The sequence below is a fragment of the Calypte anna genome, chromosome 5, assembly GCF_003957555.1.
Source record: "Calypte anna isolate BGI_N300 chromosome 5, bCalAnn1_v1.p, whole genome shotgun sequence".
Classification (NCBI taxonomy): Eukaryota; Metazoa; Chordata; class Aves; order Apodiformes; family Trochilidae; genus Calypte; species Calypte anna.
In genome coordinates this window covers 7,872,008-7,882,019 of record NC_044250.1, presented here as the reverse complement: position 1 = coordinate 7,882,019, position 10,012 = coordinate 7,872,008, and positions in this window count along the sequence as shown.

The window sequence follows — 10,012 nt, the reverse complement described above, 5'->3', positions numbered from 1 at the left end:
TTTAATTTAATTTTATTACCAGTAAAATTTATGCAAATCTGTCCACTTCCAGTGTGCAAGATGTGCTTCATGGAGCTGTGGGAACTTGCAGCTGATTTACTGAATGTGGGTGGACCCTGGTGCTAAGACCTGGCAGAGCTGGGCTCCAGTGCTGTAATGGTTGTCTTGACCTTTCCTTGTTACACACAGTGCTGCAGCCAGTTACCCATTCATACAAGGTCTCAAAATCAACTTCTTTGGTAAAGAGGTACGAGTTCAGATTAACATGTGCAGACCATGCTTTTTCAGTTAACTCTTGTGCCAACTAACCAAACAATTATCTGATGACAGCAGATAATGTGGTTCACGTTAAAGGTTTCTTTCAGTAATGTGAAGGTAAGACACATTAGACAAAAGATAGCTTTCAATTACCTTAAGTTTCTTCAGGCTGTCTTACAGAGGAAAACTGCTACAACAAAGAGCCTCCAAGCTGGTACGATTCCTGTTGGGGCCCTGTGATGAGAATCTAGCTCTGGAACTCCTCATCAGCCTCAGAGCACAAGCAAGAACCATTCTTGTCAAGTCATCTTTCTCTGTGTATCAGTTGATCCTCTGCCTTTCTCAGCCCCTGAATATGAAACGAAGAATTCATTGTCCTGTCAAGATCTGTGGAATCTGAGTGCAAAGCATATTCAAGAGCAAGGAAGGATAAGGAGTAAGGAAATTTCACGTCAGGAAATAATTCTTTCCTGTTTTGTTTTTTGGGTTTTTTTTTTAAGTAATCGGTAATTGCTGCAAAAATTCATATTAACACTGGTTCAGCTGGATGCAAAGCAGGCAACCTGTGCTCTGACCACACAAAAATAGGCTGTACTCCCATTGAGGGAAACCATAATGCCAGAAGCAGGGTTTTAGGTACGCAGGAAGTTATCCTGCAGGACATCCTGATACGAGCTCCAGTTTTTTGAGGAGACTGACAGCTTTTTACCTGAGTGAAAGCGCGAGCTGCGCAGAAACGCTGGTGAAGACCAAGACGCCCATGCACTTGGGCCGTCAAGGGTTTCCCGGCTGGAGCCCATAACCCCATAACGACTCAAAACCGCTCTCGCATCAGCGAGGCCACGGTCCCTCCAGAAGAGCCCCGGGCAAGTCGGAACGGCACTTCCGACGGCTGCCGTCCCGCTGTCCGCCCGGCAGGCAGCACCCCGGGGCACCGAGCCCTGAGATGACCGCGGCCTCAGCCCGGCTCGCGCTCCCCCCCCTCTCCCAACGGCTCCCAACGGCCGCCGCCGCGCGCCGGCAGGGGGCGCCACAGACCGGAGAGCAGCGGGGCGCAGGGCGGGCCGCACCTCCGGGGCTTGCGGAGCCCGGCACCAGCGGCGGGGCTGCCCCACACACCGCCCCTGCTCCGGGGACAGAAGCTAGAACGGGAAGACGTCGGGACCGTCCCGCACAGTGACCGGGAAGTGCACTTTAAGCCGCTCAGTCTCGTGAGAGACTCCGGTCATGTGTGAAAACGGGAGGGTCCCTGACGGTGGGAGAGTACGGACCGACACAGCCGTACAGCCGGTGTGACTCCGGTGTGACTACCGGCAGGCAGCAGCACAGCCCGCCCGTCACAGCTGCCAGGCTGCGGTAGCAAGCAGGGGGTCAGAAAGCATCTGACAGGGACCCTACAAGAGACTGGGCAAGGAGCTGCAGGCCGGAGACACAACTTGAGCAGAGGTCTGGAATTAGAGAGGTGGCGCTGTGCGCATCCAGAGACCTATCGCAGGCAATGCTGAGGAAATCAACAGGATCACAAGGACAGCAACTGAGTTACAGCTTTGTGCGTGAACTCATTTTGACACCTAAAATGGAACTATTTTTACCCATAGCAAGCCAATAATAAGAAAAAATTTAATAAAACAACCATGCAGTACATTTTTATGTTGCAGAAGGAGCTGAACAATGCAGAGCAGAGTAAGGTGGGACAAAGGCTCCAGGTCAGAGTGGAAGAGAGGAATGGGGAAATCCTTCCCCCCAGTACCAGAGTTAGGAAGGAGATTCTGTTACTTCACTGTGGGCCTAAATCTTAGTCCAAATCGTGCAAGCAGTTCAAATTAGAGGGAACTCTAATGATGTAAGAGACTCACAAAAAATTACTTCTACACAAAAAAGGACAGTAGGAGAGGTACTAGTGGAACGTGAAATAAGAAAATTAACAGCGTGCCTTCCTTTCCAGGAGGGAGGACTCATAAGTTACATTGCCACATTTTATAGCTAGAGCAAATCCAACTGGAAATGCCAAATAAGTGAGCAAATTAGTTAAACAGTGCATACGCACCCCTCAGCAAAAGATCACAGTTGAATTCCCAAGGAGGAATGTTCCCAGCAATACCTCATTCTTTGCCATTCTTTGGTTTTCTTTGATTTGTTTGTTTGTTTGTTTGTTTGGGTGGTTGTTTTTGTTTTGTGTACCCTTCACTTCTCGATTTACCAAAATCACAGCCACAGCATCACATTGTACTGAGCAGACAGCAAACTGTTCATTCCCCAAAGAGCCATCTCTTTTACACAGAACGCTGTCTCACTCCTCTTGATACAGCCAAATCTCTGACCTCAGCTGCCCCTGCTGTGACATGAAAGGAGCCCAGAACAGAGCCTGACAGTGAAAGCAAGCAGGAGTTTCTCAGAACAGAAGGCTAAGGCAGAAAAGCAAACGCACTCTGCCCCACTTGATCACTGTTGCTCCCTGCTACTGTGTGTTCTGAGAGGTTTTCACAAACTTAAAGAAATTAAAGAGGATTCAAACTTGACAGTGCTTTAACATTTGCCACAGCCCTGCAAATTTAGACTACAGAGAACAAATGAGATCCTGCCTAAGTACCAAGTATCAGTAAAGTCTTAGCTAAAAGCTACAACTGCCTGACAGGTTCTTGGGCGTTTGATCCCCAAAAATGTACCAAATGAACACAGAAGACCAGTGTTCTGTGTATCAGGCTGGAGTTCCTACATCTACAGCAGATGTCAGCTCAAGATACTGACTCTTGAGACTTTGCATAGCAGAGTAGCAGAGTCACCACAAAAAAAGGTGTTTTCAGTTTTTACACAAGTAAGTTACTCAAATTACTTTGAAAACATTTCCTTTAACTTAGGAGCATAGGAGATACATTAAATGCATGCAGCTCTCCTGCTGAATGACAGAGGCTCTGGAACGCTGAACTCATCATCACTTTGTAAAATTATATTCCTTTAAAAGAATTTTCTTTCTGTACTGATTGTACCTGTGTTGGTAGCAACATCGCCAAAACCAATGACTGATGCTGGTACAAGAGGGATAGAAATGAAACAGAAATTAAATACTGAAAAGAATTAAGGACCTGTGGGATAACAACACAGGATTTTAAATCTGTAGTTAACATTTTTTCAGTTCAAATAGTATCAGTTTATACAGGGCCTTCTACTTAAAAACAAGTACCTGACAAAGTTTTAGAGTTAAAAGTGCACTTAATCATGTAAAATGAAATCAAGTAAAATTTCCTTGCTAAAACAAAGTACACAGGATTCAAAGCTTGCTATGAATTTCCATCAAGAAGAAACTCCAGGTAATACAACTTCAGAAAGTGTCTGGACCATAACTTAAACTGACATAAGTAACCATAGCTTTAAAAAGTTAATTGACTTTAAGCTACTAAAAATACATTTATGATGAATATTCCTAGTAGAAGTAACAGATGAATTTGTGTTCTGCATATTAAAAAACACCTAAATTAACTTTATTATTATATGTGCTAATTAATGATACAGAAGTCTCAAGCTCTCACTAGATGTAAAATATATATCCTCCATTACAACAGAAGTCTTTCAAGTTGCTAAATATTAAATCATTAAAAATTTATGACTCTTCAGTCATTGATAGCCAGTCACCAGGAAGCACTGTTGTGGCTGTAAATGTGGCCTGCTGGTGTTATTTTTCCCACTTAATAGTCAGCTTTTGACAACTCACTTTACAAGTACACAGTAGAAATGTATGCAAGGCATCCAGAGTGCTGAACTACCAGCAGAATCTACACCCACCTCAGAAAGCCCATGAGACTCCCTGGGAATTGTTTATAAAGTAAAGGATAAGACTGAGGGCTTTTTACAATGACAAGAGAACTACAATGCAGTGGCCCACTGCAGCACAAGGAGCTGATGATGGATGGAGTATCCTTCTTCCCTGAGTGACAACTAAATGAGGAAGATACAATCTCACTTTTAATACAGCTGTCAATTTGTAAGTTATCCTGAAAAATCTCTTGTGCAAAAGCACAGCATTATACAGAATGGCAGGCACAACAGTGATGAGTCCTTTCACTTCTTGCATGTAATACCTACATGTTTTTGCAAGGATTCAGACCTTCTAAAAACTTGGTTGCCACTACACATCATGCAGGCTCTAGATACAGTCCTCATTTCTGCCAGGACACAGTGCTGTGTCAATTTTTTTTTTTTTTAACCCTGCTGCTGTCACTCCCTTTAAAACAAAATTCTAGAAACTGCTAGAAACTGACTTATTTTCTTTATATCCCTCAGTTTTTCTTTTTTTATTTCCCTTGCACAGCACCTGCTGCGCACTGTTTTCATTATGGTTTAATACTTACAGGTTAGCTAGGGATCATGCTATCTCATTAAAGCTGAAGAAAAGGATAAAGAAAAACAGTTTTTTATAGCAATGTAACAAGTGCTAAACAATTCAGGTGTCTCCTACAATGTAATTGTTCACATCTGTGATGGGCCATCCTGAGAGAAACTAAGCATTTCCTTAGATCACACCATCTTTCTGGGACTCTCAGGAAAGTGCTTCAAAGAATAACACACCCTATTTTCCTGCTGCACTCACCAAACTTTTTCCACATGACTAACTTAGGATCCTGTCTCACATTGTATATTACCACTCAAATTTTTCCATCACCTTAAGTTGCACCTAATGTTATTTTCTGTCCATGGAACCCATTCAGGACACATCTGCTCAAGGGAAAGAACTGAATTATTGAAACAATTTTCCTTTCTAAAGAGATTTTTGGCCTCAGGACCTAATCCAGTTGCCACTGTTAATGTCAGAGTAGGACTGGGGGCCACATGAATATACACAGTCTATATCTAGGTTTTAAGTACTTTTGTGTTATCTTTTGTTGAAATAATTTGTAAAGCATGAAGGATTTATTCATCTATGAATTTAATTTACTCACTTGAACTACTCATGAAGGGTTGGTTTTTGTTAGGCTGGTATCATGATGATCTACCTAGAATACAAAAGAAAAATGTTTAGAAAAGGGTAAAAGATACAACTACCTTAGGGTAATGATACAAAAGGCAAGAAGTAAGGCTTTGAGAATGTTTTCTCTAAAGAGTTAAAAAGATCACAATTAGACATAATGAGGCTTAAAAATCAAACAATTTCATGGTAATACTGAAAATACTGAAAGTTCTGTTCATTCCAACACTGAGAATTAATTTGTCCTCATTCTAAGGTTGTACTGTTGTCCCATTAAAGGCTGGACTTGATGATCTTGAAGGTCTCTTCCAACCAAAGACATTCTGTAATCTGTCTAAACATCTTACTGCAATAATACATCTTGATTTTATCAACTGTCACTTCAGGGTGGTTTCTGACACTTTTAGAAAGCTCATTGCAATATATTTCATTGGAGAAAAGGATATTTCTAAATCTAAGCACAAAAGAGATTCACACACAATATACAGACAACCACTACATTTGCACCCAAAACTTTTGATGTTTACAAGTTTCTGAATGGATGCGTTTGTAGGATGGTAGAATGAGAATATACACTTCATAGTCACAGACAGGAACGTATGTCACTAGCTGATCTCCAGCTCAAATAATCTATTAAATTCAAACCCTCTATTTGTATCTGCAAAAACTGCTTAACAGAAATGTAGTATATACAGTATTCCTGTGAGCACGTGAGATGGACACGCTTGCCAAAATGCAATGCCAAGGTTGATCTGGGGCCTCCTTCACAGCAGTTGTGTTGAGGAACCATATTACTCACAGCCAGCATGAAAACAGATGCTTGCTTCATGCCTGACTACAGTTTCCAACTATCAGCCCTCCAAGGTAAGCTCTCAGCAAAACTTTTGTCACTGGTCTCAGCAGACAGAGTGCAGCTCCTCTACAGAAAGCTCCTCTCCCCTGTACAGAAAAAAACAAGGGAACTTTTCACTAATCATCACCTCCATTAAGGCCAGAAAGCTCAAGGCCCTTCCATGCACATGAAACTGAACTGAGCACCTATACAAGAAATGTATCACCACTGTCACTGAGGTCGCCATTCTTACTTAGAAAGAAGAGGAAGGGTATTCTTATGAATGTTCTTAACTTAGTAGGGAAAAAAATCTGCAAGAATATTTTGGCACTAAAGTACTTAAAAAGCATTTCTGACAAATCGCAGTAAGATTATGAAAAGTCTAGTATGGGTGTTTTGAGCTTAGTGATCAAAAGTGAGGAAACAATGAGAGCCTCAGACACGTCTCAAGGGATAAGAAAACAGTTTAATGTAAAAGCAAGAAGCTACAAGTGCTAAATAATCAAAATTGCCATATTTGCCAAGGAAAGGAATGTCACTATACGTAATTCTTGATTCCTTTTTTGATCAATGAAGACAGAGTATTTAAGCAAAGGTTAAGCTATTAGAGTAGCACTAAGCCATTTTCAAATACATTTAACATTTTTTGGTTATAGGAAGGCTATAGCCTTTATCTGAGTCTGACCTTTCCCATATTTCCCCCCAAAGCACAGTAGTCAATGTCCACTGACTTACTTCAAACCAAAGCTTTGTGTATCTATCATGTGCATTGTAAAGAAAAAGTTTTCAGTTCTGTTCAATAATTTTTGTCCTTCTTCATTTATGCTAGATAGCATTCGGTATGAAATATAATCTGAAACATAAGATGTAAAATGAGAGGGTTTCTTTTCCAGCCTAAGAATCATAGGCACATAACAAACAAATAAACACAAGTTGTTAAAGACTCAGCTGAGCATGGAGAATCTGGAAATCAGTTTTCTTAGTACTGAACTTTGCAGTGTCACTAACCTGCTGCATGGCATTGGCTAAACCTCCCGGGCAGGGATAGTCCCTTCCCATGCACCCACATTGCTTCTAGCACATTAAGACTTCCAGTCTGTACTGTAACATAAATACACATCATCATAACTTTCTTTAATGGTAGCCTATAGATATATCAGCATTTTCAAAGCACTGCAGAGGGATTTACCCATGCAGCCCCACTGACTTTACTGGAAGAAAGTTTCCTCCTGACATATCTGTTTGTAGTTTGGGTGTGTGCATTTTAAAAAAGAAGAAGTTGGATAAAGTAGTCAAAGTAGTATAATTTATTATTCAAACAGACCACACCAGTCTTCCCAAATGGATCACACCAGCAGGTGAATGTTATCACCAGCACTGTGAAGCAAAGAATTAGTCCAGATTGTGTATGTCTACTATACTGGTCTCATAGGGGGCATTCAGAACCAAGACAGTAAGTCTCAGGTGCAAGAAACTGAAAGAAGCAGACCAAGAGTTCATAGAGTTTACAGCATACAGAAAGAAATCAAAAGTTCATTACTTGTGTTACAAGTCATCTCTATCAAAGGTGCCAGTTCTTCCAGTGGCTTCAACAGAAAACCTGCAAGTAAGAAGCTTTCTCTCCAACTGATACAAACCGAACAACTTTCTTTCAAATTAAAGTCTCAGTCTGCAAACTGATTTGACTAAAGTCTGAATATTCCTGATAATGGAGAGGTAGTTTTTCAAGTGCTTCATTCTATGCATGCTAACTAGGGATGATTTGGTTATTCACAACATGATTTGGTTATTCAGCTTTATACTTTCAGGAAAAAACAGGTTCAAAAGAAAAAAAGAAACCAACCATGAGAAAGTGACCGGCAAGCTCAAGTAGCCCCTTACCCTATTCATGTATCTGTAAAGGTAAGCAAGGACTGCAGAGGTTTGTAATCCTAACAGCCATATTATGTCCTAGACTTCATCAGTGTTTGTTGAAGTGAAACGTTAGAATGGAACAAGTATAAGGGACCACAAGCTAAACCTCACAAAATAAGATTAATAGGAACATAGAAAGAAGATAAAGGAAAGCAGCATTGGTGTTCAGCATCACAACAAAGAATAAATTTTCCAGACACTGATGGCTCAATAGATTACCAGTTGCAGCCTGCCTTTAGTCATCTCACTTAGGCTGTACTCTTTTGAACTGTAACCTCAGGAAAAATAGGTAAATTGTCCTGAGCGTGATCTAAGATGTAAAAGCAACTTCACTGTGGAAAAAAATTAAAAGTACCCTGAATCAGAATCCCTCTATTTTTTTCAATGTAAATATTTCCATTTAAACATTTTTTATGTATTTGTTTTAGAGCCAAAGTATTCAAGATAATGTCTTGTATCACTTTATTTATTAAAAATACCAGGGCTGCATGTCAGCTGAGCTGAAAAAAAAAAAAAATAGAAACAGACATCTCATATCCAACCCTATACTACAAAATACTGTTCTCCTAACAAAAGACTTGGTAATTTACTTGCATACCTTAACAAAAACGAAGGAAGAGAAAACTTCATGTGAAATGCCAGAATACACCTGATTTCCCAACACTCAGACTTGTAATTCTTCTGCAGCAGGTAAAAATAAACTATTTGCTACCTGGGACAACTTGAACTTTTCAATACAGCCTAATACGTTAAACTCATAAATCTCCTTTGAGAGGTTATGTAGCTGTTAAGAGTATGATTAACTTTGAATTTTTGCAATTAATGAAACAAATCCAAGAAATACATGGCATGCAGTGATGTTCTGGATGAAGTTCAGAAGCAGAGGCTGCTGACAGCTCTGCATTGACAGAGCAGTATATAAACAGCCTCTGTATTACAGAGCTTTAATCTGTGCATTTTTCCTTCAGAAATTACAGAAGACCTCATATATCACTGCACTATGGGGAAGAGAATGAAGAGAAGAACAGCTGTCCTTCCCTCCACTTTGATATTGTAGAGACATAGCTTCTTTATGTCACTGTTGAGGCTTGCAAGTTTGCAGACATAGTCAGCTGAAAGAGATTTGATGCCTGAAGTAGTCTGTATGCCACTGCCTCCCATGCCTCACCAGAGATGTACTGTCTGCTGAGTCTGCACTTTCATTTTATTATCATCTGTAGTTGAACTAATGCATATTTCCTCATCTCCCTTTCTAATGGAATAATTAAAAGAAGGAAAGAGAGGAAGGAGGCAGAGCACTAGACAGTCAAGTTCAGTGACTAGTGGCACTAGATTGAAGGAACCTGATTTGCTTTGTGACATTACTGCTGCTTTGCTATATAACCCAAGGCACTTGACTCCTTTATGTCATAACATTCTTATCTACAAAAATGAGATCATAACACTTTCTTCCTTTGTAGGATGCTTTGAGATCCTTGGAGGAAAGGTAAAGAGTTTCCTGTGTTCGGTTGCCTCTTGTCATTCAGCATGGTAGGGCCCAAAATTTGCTTCAGATAGGTGCTAATGTGCACTCAAACATCTGAGGCTTTGGTGGTGCTTTGCTGAGTCTGCAGACAGCTCCAAACAAAATTCCTGAGGGCTAAATTTGAGATCTAACAATGCACATTTCTAACGCTAGGTTTTTTGCCACAAATTATATACATACTCATCTGATACACTTAGCCTACCAAAGTCAAATGGCTGTCTCCTTCATCTTAATCTTACTGCTTACTTACTACTCCTTAATCTTAATCTTACTCCAACCAAACTGCTACCATCTTCCTTCTCTCTCTGGCAATGCTGCCTTTGGGGCTCTACTGTGGAGGCAAAGCCACTTCTTCATACACAGAGATGTGGTCAAGGTAAGGTGGAACAGTTGCCTTCCAATTTCATTGCACAAAGCCAGTCCTGAATGCTGGACAGATACAGGCAGTCAGACAAGTTGGAGCAGCTTGACCAGTGGGAAGCATTAAGATGTCTCTTCACATCACACCCTGCTCTTCCTGTAT